The 13472-nt window shown below is 40.1% G+C and overlaps 1 protein-coding gene across 3 annotated transcripts in view; it reads right to left on the bottom strand.

Annotated features, from left to right (window-relative positions):
- The window catches only part of nrp2a (neuropilin 2a), a 199613-nt gene that overhangs the window by 146233 nt on the left and 39908 nt on the right, over positions 1-13472 (bottom strand). The gene's annotated exons all lie outside the window — the stretch shown is intronic.

Raw genomic sequence — 13472 nt, 5'->3', positions numbered from 1 at the left:
ACCACTATTCACCATTAATTAGTTGCTTATTAACATGCAAATTAGTAACATATTGGCTCTTAATTATTCATTATTAAGTACTTATTAATGCTTTATTCTGCATGGCCTTATTAGGAGTCTTCCCTCAATAACCTCAGTATTATTGCTTATTAGTAACCCTAACCCTAACCCTAACCCTTATATGTTCCCCTAGTGTCTAAATAACTCTAAATTAAGTCTTTGTTACTTAGAATATGTTCCCCATACTTAAGTGTTACCAAAAGGATTTTTTTTTATTATTATTTTTTTTCCATAAAGAAATACAATCACGTGTTCTTACGGACTGTATCCCTGCAGACTGTATTGATCTATATTGATATATAATGTATACATTGTGTTTTTTATGTTGATTTAATAAAAAAATAAAACATTTAAAAAAAAAATTGTATTTCTTGTGTGGCCCGGTGGTTGAGGACCACTGATATAACGTACACTTATTCAGCCTGTTCACTATTCTTTATTTTAAATTGCCTTTCAAATGTCTATTCTTGGTGTTGGATTTTATCAAATAAATTTCCCCCAAAAATGCGACTTATACTCCAGTGCGACTTATATATGTTTTTTTCCTTCTTTATTATGCATTTTCGGCCGGTGCCGAAATACTCCAAAAAAATACTCCGAAAAAAACGGTAATGAAGTTTAAAGTGTGAGCATTAATAATATGGGGCGCTTGCATTGCAGCAGGCCCATAACAAACTTATTTGTACTTATTTTTATTTTGAGTATTTAAAAAATACATATATTTTTCAGTTTCGAATCTTAAATTTTCAACTACAAATATGCTGGCCATAATTTAGCTCCACATACTGTATATGGCCCTGACCCTGGTGTCTGCTAAGGGGGGGGAAAAAAAAACATCCAAGGGATCGGAGATCTAAATTCAAAGCAAGAAAATCCGGATTTAAATGGCAGTTTTTCCCTCGGTGTCAACGCTGTACTTAACCTGAAATGTCAGCGATGTGTCACTGGTGACATCCGCGCTCAGGGCAGGGGTGAGTGTTCAGCACTACACCAATATGAAAAGGTCACAACGTGAGATTTGAGAGGACTCAAAAAACAATCTAGGAGCACTGACACTGAACGGCCGCAATCATGTGTTGGAGAAAACACGCCGAGACAAAGATGGGAGCGTGCACGTTCTCAGCACCATTTTGCTAACACTGAGGATAAAAGCTGAGAGACTAATTAGGTTTTAATTGATTTTGGAGTGGGTCTCTATGTAATTCCCCCCCCCCCTTCATCTCAAGCTCTCCTGTCGTGGATTAGCGTCAGTGAGTGAGTGTTCCTTAGATGTGATTATTGACCAGTGTGTGCTCAGTCTCTGATGAATACATGCATGAGCGTCTGCAGCACGCACTTGTCTTCAACACATTCCGGGACTCATACATTACAACTAGAGATGTCCGATAATGGCTTTTTTGCCGATATCCGATATTCTGATATTGTCCAATTCTTAATTACCGATTCCAATATCAACCGATACCGATATATACAGTCATGGAATTAACACATTATTATGCCTAATTTTGTTGTGATGCCCCGTTGGATGCATTAAACAATATAATAAGGTTTTCCAAAATAAATCAACTCAAGTTATGGAAAAAAATGCCAACATGGCACTGCCATATTTATTATTGAAGTCACAAAGTGCATTATTTTTTTTAACATACCTCAAAACAGCAGCTTGGAATTTGGGACATGGGCGGGGTTGAAGTGGAGGGGGTAGGGGGTAGCGGGGGGTGTATATTGTAGTGTCCCGGAAGAGTTAGTGCTGCAAGGGGTTCTGGGTATTTGTTCTGTTGTGTTTATGTTGTGTTACGGTGCGGATGTTCTCCCGAAATGTGTTTGTCATTCTTGTTTGGTGTGGGTTCACAGTGTGGCACATATTTGTAACAGTATTAAAGTTGTTCATATGCCACCCTCAGTGTGACCTGTATGGCTGTTGACCAAGTATGCATTGCATTCACTTGTGTGTGTGTGTGAAAAGCCGTAGATATAATGTGACTGGGCCGGCACGCAAAGGCAGTGCCTTTAAGGTTTATTGGCGCTCTGTACTTCTCCCTACGTCCGTGTACACAGCGGCGTTTTAAAAAGTCATAAATTTTACTTTTTGAAACCGAAACAGATAATTTTGAAACAGATACCGATCATTTCCGATATTAAATTTTAAAGCATTTATCAGCCGATAATATCGGCAGTCGGATATTATCGGACATCCCTAATTAAAACTCAAGTTTTGTTGGCCGGTAGCGTAATGTCAAAATAAAATCAGACGAGAAACAACAGTAAAAATGTAACAAAAAAGAGCAAAACAAATAATATAGTGAGAAAAAAAAGGACATCTTGATACTAATAACTAGGGGTGTAGCATTCAGATATTGGTATCAGTCCGATACAGCCAAAAATAAACAAGTATCGGATTTTATCGTCTTTCATGTAAAACAGGGGTGTCAAACTCATTTTAGATCGGCAGTCACAAGGAGGAACATCTACTCCCAAGTGGGCCGGACTGGTAAATTCACGGCACGATAACTTAAAAATAAAGACAACTTCAGATTGTTTTCTTGGTTTAAAAATAGAACAAGCACATTCTAAAATCGTACAAATCATAATGTTGTTGGGGGTTTTTTACACTTACATGTTGCGGTTAATAGAATTCTACCTTTGTTTGTCGTTATTTACACTTTCTGAATAAATTATGTGATAATGTTCATCAGTCAACTCATTGGTGTTCATTTCTATCAATATAAAAAAATTATAACAAAATCAAATTACAGGATGTTATCTATGTAGTTTGATCATTTTCCTCGACTAACATCATGTGGTTTATTTTCTACATATGTAGCATCATCTACAAAGATACAAAGAATTGCTATTGCGACATCCAGTGGACACATTTAGAACAGCTGTTTTTTTCATTAAAAAATTTGAGGGTAATTTTTATACTTAGCAAACTCATCCCGCGGGCCGGATAAAACCTGTTCGCGGGCCGTAGGTTTGACACCCCTGATCTAAAACATCAGATACAAGCAGTCCTGCAGTGTGTTTATGCAACGTTGGGCAGCCAGTTAACATCTAAATGTCCTCCACTAAGCACACAAGGTTGGTCTTTTCTTCTATTTTAGTGAAGTCATTTACTAAAAGGTAAACATGCTCGGCCATAGGCTACTAGGAGCTAGCAACTACACAATGGCTAAGCACACAATAGCGCACAAAGCTAGACATACGGAATGAGTGTCCTTAACCGAACAATATGGCAGTCTAAAATACGACATCTGTCAATATAAACAAGTACATAAATAATCATAGTTGCATAGTATTTACAGATACAAAGTCTCCAAGGCAGAAGCCTATTAGAAAGTATCCAGTAACAAACGTGTCCGTGTCATTCAGCTTACTGCGTCATGAACTTAATGAATTATCTTTGGCCACTAGATGTCGCAAAACACAATTACCACTCCACTTCAACTTAAAGACAGCATAATGGTGCGTTAAATTAACCTCGGACGCTGGGGATGATATCCTAGCTGAGCTATCTACATGAGCGTTCCCGAGTCGAAAGTCAAGAGGGCCAAACCTACAAAAGCTATTTTTGCGTTTGCCTTGTCTGAATATAAACAACTTCTGGACAAATGTGCACTCCTTCTATAACCTTCAAAAAAGGTGTATGAGGACGAAACACAAAGTTAGTGATGTAGTACGTAGGGGTGTAACGGTACACAAAAATTTCGGTTCGGTACGTACCTCGGTTTAGAGGTCACGGTTTGGTTCATTTTCGGTACAGTAAAAAAACAACAAAATATACATTTTTGGGTTATTTATTTACCAAATTTGTAAACAATGGCTTTATCCTTTTAACATTGGGAACACTATAATAATTCTGTCACATTAATCAACATTAAACTGCCTCAAGTTGTTGCTCAGATTAAATAAAATGACAAAACTTTTCTTGTACATATAAAAAGTGCAACATTAAACTGTTGCAAGTCAACTCATCATGCTTAAATTATTACAGCATTTGGGAAGCCTTTTTTGTTATGTAAATGTTATATTTTTATCAACATGTGATAGCAGGGACCCTGCCATTCAAAACTAGGCTGCTCCATTACTAATGATTAATGTAACTATAGCTGAAAAAATAGTACAATAGCAATAGGAGAGACTATTCATCCCTGAACACCATGGAGTTCATGTAGGCTTAATGATGCAGTTACATTATTATATCAACTATCAGAGACAGAAACTCTTCATTTAACATAATGTTCTTTTTTGCTGCTTCAACACAGCTCAATCAACACAGAGAAAGGTAAAGTGAAATAACAGACAGACAGGGCTTTGCTGTCCGTAACACACACACACACACACACACACACACACACACACACACACACACACACACACACACACACACACACACACACACACACACACACACACACACACACACACACACACACACACACACACACACACACACACACACACACACACACACACACACGCAACACGAGATATGCCAAATGAAATTCTCAAACATCTCCAAGAAGGTAAATCATCGAGCTATGTTGCAAAAGATGCTGATTGTTCACAGTCAGCTGTGTCTAAAATCTGGACCAAGTACAAACAACATGGGAAGGTTGTAAAAGGGAGCATACTGGTAGACCGAGGAAAACACCAAAGCGTCGAGACAGAAAAGCTAAAGCAGTATGTCTTCTCTGCCTGAAGAAAACATGCACATTTCTACTCTCGTTGATGATATGGGGCTACATGTCAGGTAATGTCACTGGGAAGATGGCTGTCATTACATCTTCAATAAATACACAAGACACTTTTCTTATGTTATCAGTCGAAAGGATGTTTGGGGATGATGACATAATTTTTCAAGATGATAACGCATCTTGCCATAGAGCAAAAACTGTGAAAACTTTCCTTGAAAGAAACACAAGGCCAACGCCATGGCCTGCAAATAGTCCGGATCTCAATCCAATTGAAAGTCCTTGGTGGAAATTGAAGAAAATGTTCCATGACAAGACTCAAACATGCAAAGCTGATCTGACAACAGCAATCAGAGAAAGTTGGAGAAATATCAATGAAGAGTACGGTTTGTCACTTGTTAAAGTCCATGCCTCAGAGACTGCAAGTTGTTTTAAAAGCCAGAAGTAGTGCAACAAAGTGCTGTAGTTTGTTTTCATGACTGCATTTTTCCCACCCAATTGACTGATTCCATACATTTTTTACTTTGCTTGATCTAAAAATGAAACTGTTACTACTACAATTTATAATATTTAGTTTAGTGTTTCTCAAAGCCGGAAAGTTGCCATTTGAAACGACTATAGTTTTTGTCTCATGTCTGTTATCTGGTAGAGCTGCCGACCAGAAATTTAAGGCTTTCTGGTTGATGGTGTGAATGCTCCAAAAGCATTCACACAATAAGTTGAAGTTGAATAATAAATAGATGAATTTTGGTGTAGAAAACCATATGTGTTAATGCTTTGGAGCATTCACACAATAAGAATAAGAATAAATAGATGAATTTTGGTGTAGAAACCCATATGTGTGAAAGCTTTGGAGCATTCACACAATAAGTTGAAGTTGAATAACAAATAGATGAATTTTGGTGTAGAAAACCATATGTGTGAATGCTTTTGGAGCATTCACACAATAATACGTTTAAATAGATGAATTGTGTGTGAATGCTCCAACACATTCACACAATAAGAATAATAACAAATAGATGAGTTTTGGTGTAGAAAACCATATGTGTGAAAGCTTTGGAGCATTCACACAATAAGTTTAAATAGATGAATTTTGTGTGAATGCTCCAAAGCATTCACACAATAATAATAATAATAAATAGATGAATTTTGGTGTAGAAACCCATATGTGTGAATGCTTTGGAGCATTCACACAATAAGTTGAAGTTGAATAATAAATAGATTAATTTTGGTGTAGAAAACCATATGTGTGAATGCTTTTGGAGTATTCACACAATAAGTTGAAGTTGAATAATAAATAGATGAATTTTGGTGTAGAAAACCATGTGTGAATGCTTTCGGAGCATTCACACAATAACAAGTTTAAATAGATTAATTTTGTGTGAATGCTCCAAAGCATTCACACAATCAGAATAATAATAAATAGATGACTTTTGGTGTAGAAAACCATATGTGTGAATGCTTTGGAGCATTCACACAATAAGTTGAAGTTAAATAATAAATAGATACATTTTGGTGTAGAAAACAATATGTGTGAATGCTTTTAGAGCATTCACACAATAATAAGTTAAAATAGATGAATTTTGTGTGAATGCTCCAACGCATTCACACAATAAGAATAATAACAAATAGATGAATTTTGGTGTAGAAAACCATATGTGTGAAAGCTTTGGAGCATTCACACAATAAGTTTAAATAGATGAATTTTGTGTGACTGCTCCAAAGCATTCACACAATAATAATAATAATAAATAGATGAATTTTGGTGTAGAAAACCATATGTGTGAATGCTTTGGAGCATTCACACAATAAGTTCAAGTTGAATAATAAATAGATTAATTTTGGTGTAGAAAACCATATGTGTGAATGCTTTTGGAGTATTCACACAATAAGTTGAAGTTGAATAATAAATAGATGAATTTTGGTGTAGAAAACCATGTGTGAATGCTTTCGGAGCATTCACACGATAACAAGTTTAAATAGATTAATTTTGTGTGAATGCTCCAAAGCATTCACACAATCAGAATAATAATAAATAGATGACTTTTGGTGTAGAAAACCATATGTGTGAATGCTTTGGAGCATTCACACAATAAGTTGAAGTTAAATAATAAATAGATACATTTTGGTGTAGAAAACAATATGTGTGAATGCTTTTAGAGCATTCACACAATAAGTTAAAATAGATGAATTTTGTGTGAATGCTCCAACGCATTCACACAATAAGAATAATAACAAATAGATTAATTTTGGTGTAGAAAACCATATGTGTGAAAGCTTTGGAGCATTCACACAATAAGTTTAAATAGATGAATTTTGTGTGACTGCTCCAAAGCATTCACACAATAATAATAATAATAAATAGATGAATTTTGGTGTAGAAAACCATATGTGTGAATGCTTTGGAGCATTCACACAATAAGTTGAAGTTGAATAATAAATAGATTAATTTTGGTGTAGAAAACCATATGAGTGAATGCTTTGGAGCATTCACACAATAAGTTGAAGTTGAATAATAAATAGATGAATTTTGGTGTAGAAAACCATATGTGTGAGTTTAAATAGATTAATTTTGTGTGAATGCTTTGGAGCATTCACACAATCAGAATAATAATAAATAGATGACTTTTGGTGTAGAAAACCATATGTGTGAAAGCTTTGGAGCATTCACACAATAAGTTGAAGTTGAATAATAAATAGATGAATTTTGGTGTAGAAAACCATTTGTGTGAATGCTTCAGAGCATTCACACAAACAATAAGAATAATAACAAATAGATTAATTTTGGTGTAGAAAACCATATGTGTGAATGCTTTGGAGCATTCACACAATAAGTTGAAGTTAAATAATAAATAGATGAATTTTGGTGTAGGAAACCATATGTGTGAATGCTTTTGGAGCATTCACACAATAATAAGTTAAAATAGATGAATTTTGTGTGAATGCTCCAACGCATTCACACAATAAGAATAATAACAAATAGATGAATTTTGGTGTAGAAAACCATATGTGTGAAAGCTTTGGAGCATTCACACAATAAGTTTAAATAGATGAATGTTGTGTGAATGCTCCAAAGCATTCACACAATAATAATAATAATACATAGATTAATTTTGGTGTAGAAAACCATATGTGTGAATGCTTTGGAGCATTCATACAATAAGTTTAAATAGATGAATTTTGTGTGAATGCTCCAATGCATTCACACAATAAGAATAATAATAAATAGATGAATTTTGGTGTAGAAAACCATATGTGTGAATTCTTTGGAGCATTCACACAATAAGAATAATAATGAATAGAATAATTTTGGTGTAGAAAACCATATGTTTGAATGCTTTTGGAGCATTCACACAATAGTGTCACCTGTAACACAAAGCTGGCACAAAGTTTGGACAGTGTACGGACACGCAAAGTGGTCCGCAGCCCCGCCTCTTCAGAGTCCGCTCGATGAAAAGGAAGCCGTCATCGGGCACAGTCTCCCTCTTTCCTCGGACTGGAGGGAAACCATAAAGCCCAGTGAGGGCCAGTGGAGGTGCACTAGTCCCGACTTGTCTGCTCTTCCTCTCATATATCACTCCACCATGCCGCCATAACAACTAATTGCCTTTCACACCTTCGGTTGTTTGTTGAGGCCTGGGGAATTTTTCCGCAGGATATGTGTGTGTGTGTGTGTGTGTGTGTGTGTGTGTGTGTGTGTGTGTGTGTGTGTGTGTGTTCCAGTGCTTAAGCTGTGGCTTTAAACTATAGCTAATTGTCATCTTCTTCAAAGCAATGGCTAGAAAACTAGCGGTCCAGATTGTTTTAATCACATTCCTTCTCAGACATACATTTCTGTGGTTGCTGTTGTTTATCCAGCCTGCTCGAAGAGCTGCAGCTGCTTGTGAAGATCAGCAAACACAACTTGGGAGACTCTTTTTTTTATTTTTTGCACGCTGCCTTCGCTCCATTGTGTGCTGGGAAGTAAACAGCAACACAATCTGCTAACAATTGAGGAGCTGTCATCCTCTCGCCTTCCGGTGACGTACAGAAGCAAAAATTAAGTAAGGGGAGGGGGAGGGTGTAAGTAGAAAAACACACACATACACATACACTTCTCCACCGCCCCTCTAATAAACCATAAGTGCCTCTGAAATATTAACAAGATGCTGGGAGCGAAATCCCAGCAGAACCCGAGGGCCTGCCATCTTCAATCTAGCCCAAAAACAAATAGCTCACTTCCTAGTCATCTCTTCGCGCCTCAGCTCAATTTTGCCATCCATCATGGAGATTATGGACGATGCACCGGCGGTTTTCTAGTGGAGAGTATTCACTGAGTCCATAACAATACTGCAGAGTGTATTCAAGTGGATCTTATTTCATTATTTGCTTCAATTCATTGATTCCGCTTTTGAATGTTTGGGACAGAAAGTCACGGGCGACCATGATCTTGTCCTCAACGCCTGCAGTCTCGTGTCATTTAGTGACAGAGCGCAACCTGAACAAGTCCCTCTGGTCGTGACCTTTGGTGACTCTGCCGTCTCTCCTGTGTCTGTTGACTGTCCTCCCGCTCCTCTTTGGTGTTTCTCCCTCCAATCCGTCAGCTGTCATCTATTGATTGGCCATTACAAGCCACACCCTCCCTTGGGAAGGTGTAATCGTACTCAAACACACATTTATTCCATTGTACGGAAGTATTATTGTTGCAAAACTATTTGCAAACGCATATCAGAATCAGAAATACTTTAATAATCCAGAGGGGAAATTAAGATTTTCAGCACAATCCCATTGAAGATCAGACAAACATTACAGGAAGACAGAACAGGACCGCTGACGGGTCTGACAATTTACGGCGCCCCTTACAAAAAAGGTGAGAAACAGGTAAACGCTGGGGGGGAGAACAAAAATATTTAGTCTAAACCTGGGCCCCTAGAGAGGGGGTCCAGACTGAGGCCAAAGAAAAAAAACCTTATAGCCATAGCACACATAAGCATGTGTGAAAGAGGGAAACATCAAACATCCAGGACCACAAAGAACATTCAAGACATTAAAAGAGCAGAGATGATGCAACCATCCATCCATCCATCCATTTTCTACCGCTTGTCCTTTTTGGGGTCGCTGGAGCCTATCTGAGCTACAATCGGGCGGAAGGCGGGGTACACCCTGGACAAGTCGCCACCTCATTGCAGGGCCAACACAGATAGACAGACAACATTCACACTCACATTCTCACACTAGGGCCAATTTAGTGTTGCCGATCAACCTATCCCCAGGTGCATGTCAGCCATTTCTATATACAGCTACAATAAACAACAACAACAACAAAACATATACACTGTGGTGGCCTCTGCGGTGTTCCACGCCATCGTCTGCTGGGGCGGGGGGAGCATGGCCAGACATTTTGCCTTCACTGTCATTGTCCATTCGTTTTTGGTGACTTAATATACTCTGGACTTAGACGTTGAGTCGGCGACATACATGGCGGACAATAACCGATACAGTCTGCTTTGCCAGTCCAAAAGCATTGGCCGTTTTCCGTAGTCTTCCCTCGACGGCCAGGTAATACAAAGCACACGCTACCTATTTTTTTAATCACATCCACGGGAGCCCGCATTCTTGTGGACTCTCCTTCGACAAATGGACAAAGTTTTTCGGTAAGTAGAATCACAGCTGTCCTGGACATTGTAAAGTTCTCTTGCCGTCTGACAAAGTGTTGTATCCCAAATAGCTGCAATCGCTTTCTCTTAAAGGCTTACTGAAATGAAAATGTCTTATTCAAACAGGGATAGCAGGTCCATTCTATGTGTCATACTTGATCATTTCGCGATATTGCCATATTTTTGCTGAAAGGATTTAGTAGAGAACATCGACGATAAAGTTCGCAACTTTTGGTCGCTGATAAAAAAGCCTTGCTTGTACCGGAAGTAGCGTGACGTCACAGGTTGAAGCGCTCCTCACATCTGCACATTGTTTACACCAGCAGCGAGAGCGATTCGGACCGAGAAAGCGACGTATACCCCATTAATTTGAGCGAGGATGAAAGATTTGTGGATGAGGAAAGTGAGAGTGAAGGATTACAGTGCAGTGCAGGACGTCAGGGTGTATCTTTTTTCGCTCTGACCGTAACTTAGGTACAAGGGCTCATTGGATTCCACACTTTCTCCTTTTTCTATTGTGGATCACGGATTTGTATTTTAAACCACCTCGGATACTATATCCTCTTGAGAATGAGAGTCCAGAACGCGAAATGGACATTCGCAGTGACTTTTATCTCCACGACAATACATCGGTGAAGCACTTTAGCTTCGGAGCTAACGTGATAGCATCGTGCTTAACTGCGTATAGAAACAGAAGAAACATGCCCCTGACTGGAAGGGTAGACAGAAGATCAACAATACTATTACTTCTACTATCAGGAGACACCGAACCAAACCCTGGACCTGTAACTACACGGTTAATGCTGTCCAGCCTGGCGAAACCTAGCAATGCTGTTGCTAACGACGCCATTGAAGCTAACTTAGCTACGGGACCTCGACAGAGCTATGCTAAAAACATTAGCTCTTCACCTACGCCAGCCCTCATCTGCTCATCACGACCCGTGCTCACCTGCGTTCCAGCGATCAACGGCGCGACGAAGGACTTCACCCGATCATCGGTGCGGTCGGCGGCTAGCGTCGGATAGCGCGTCTGCTATCCAAGTCAAAGTCCTCCTGGTTGTGTTGCTATAGCCAGCCGCTAATACACCGATCCCACCTACAGCTTTCTTCTTTGCAGTCTCCATTGTTCATTAAACAAATTGCAAAAGATTCACCAACACAGATGTCCAGAATACTGTGGAATTTTGCGATGAAAACAGACACTGTTTGTATTGGGACACAATGGTGTCCCAATACTTCCGTTCGAACCGTGACGTCACGCGCATACGTCATCATACCGAGTCGTTTTCCGCCGGATATTTCCCGGGAAATTTAAAATTGCACTTTATAAGTTAACCCGGCCGTATTGGCATGTGTTGCAATGTTAAGATTTCATCATTGATATATAAACTATCAGACTGTGTGGTCGGTAGTAGTGGGTTTCAGTAGGCCTTTCAGGTATTCATGTGTGATTTCCACAAGCGTCTGTACAGACGGAAGGAGAAACACGGGCATGTCTGGGTGACTCGCCTTCATATTTCCAGTGGTAACCTCCGTTTGTTATGAAGCTGGCTGTGGCGCGTTCTTTCTGACGTCACTTCCTGCGTGGGGCGCGGTCTTTCTGGCTTCACTTCCTCTCCGAACTCAGTTTGTAAACGATCAATGAGTCCATACAAAGCTAAGAGCCGGAGATTCAAGAAATACACGGCGCACTTAACCGTGTAAAAAATTATCCAAGGAGGGGAACCTTAAACGATGGTTTAGTGTGGCTGAAACGGGGCTTAGGCTAAGTAACTCTTCGTTTAATGAGTTATCCGGCTTAATGTAGACGGGGTCTTAGAGGAGCGGGAGAAGGAGGAGGAGTGGTGAAAGAAAAGGGACCAAGGAGGAGTCAAGAAGACAAAACCCTCCGCTGCTCCTGGTGCAACCTGGAGCTCAGCGATGGCAGATTGCATTAGACATATGGGCCTGATATTTCATCTAGCCTTTATTACATTTAGTTCACATCAATCGGCCGGCAGCCTGGGGGTAAGAGCTTTTTGGCAGGCGGCTGGACTCCCCCTGAAATGAAATCCTGAATTAAAGTGCCACCTCAAGACGACGCGGAACGCCTCTCGATACGACTGCAGATTTGATTGCTGCAGCAGTGCGACTGAGGGGATTCTCGCCAGCTGGGGACGTTAGCCCTGAGCTGACCGAGCACTTCTCCGGATGTTGCAGGTGGCAGATTGAGGTGTGCACGTGCGCGCATTCTTAAGTACCGCCACTTGAGCCTCCGGCGCCACGCCAGCGGCTCCCGTCGCCCTTACCCTCAAGGAGGGAGCGTGAAAACATGCACGGATCGACTCCTCTGCTCACTTGCACTGCCGAGTCGTAAAGAGAGAAAAGCCACAGTGCTAACGGGGGCGTACACGCACCTGAGGGCTGAGAGCATAACGGCTCCCGAAGAAGAGCAGCACGTTTTACATAAAAATAGATGCGGGCGCGATCTCTAATGAGCTGGAAGAAGCTACCCTTACTAAAACTCCGGAGTTACTCATACCCTTCGCCACCCACGCTCACATGCAAACCCATCCAGAGAGACGGGAGGCTGAGTGGGAGTGTGTGTTAGAGGGCAGACGAGTCCTCCAGACCCTCCAGGCGAGCGCCGTGCAAAGACATACTCATAAAATTCTCAGCGGAAAGTGAAAAAGCGAGAGCATTTCGTGTTCCTCCCCTCTCGCTCTCTGCCTCGGCGCCTTGGGTGGCGAGAAGCATCCTGACACGGAGTTCATCAACAATAAAGTTATTACTTTACACGCCAGCGCGCCGCAGTCTCGCCACGGTGGGTGGAAAGTCTATCATTAGAGAACATATTGCCTCCGGGGTTGCGCGGTATAGACCAGTGGTTCTCAAACCTTTTCCACCAACTTCCGAAAACACTTGGCTCTCCAAGTACCACCATGATGACTAACATTAAAATACAGTAGCGTAGTAGGGCTAAAAGTTAATTAAAAACAAGGCAGAGAATCCTCCACTGAGATATTAGATATCTGGTAACTTACATACATTTTGTGATGTGTGGAGACCTATCTTGGAATACCTGAAACCCCCTTAAGAAGTA

The sequence above is a fragment of the Entelurus aequoreus genome, linkage group LG01 (assembly GCF_033978785.1).
Source record: "Entelurus aequoreus isolate RoL-2023_Sb linkage group LG01, RoL_Eaeq_v1.1, whole genome shotgun sequence".
Taxonomy (NCBI): Eukaryota; Metazoa; Chordata; class Actinopteri; order Syngnathiformes; family Syngnathidae; genus Entelurus; species Entelurus aequoreus.
This window is presented reverse-complemented; position numbering and strand designations above follow the sequence as displayed.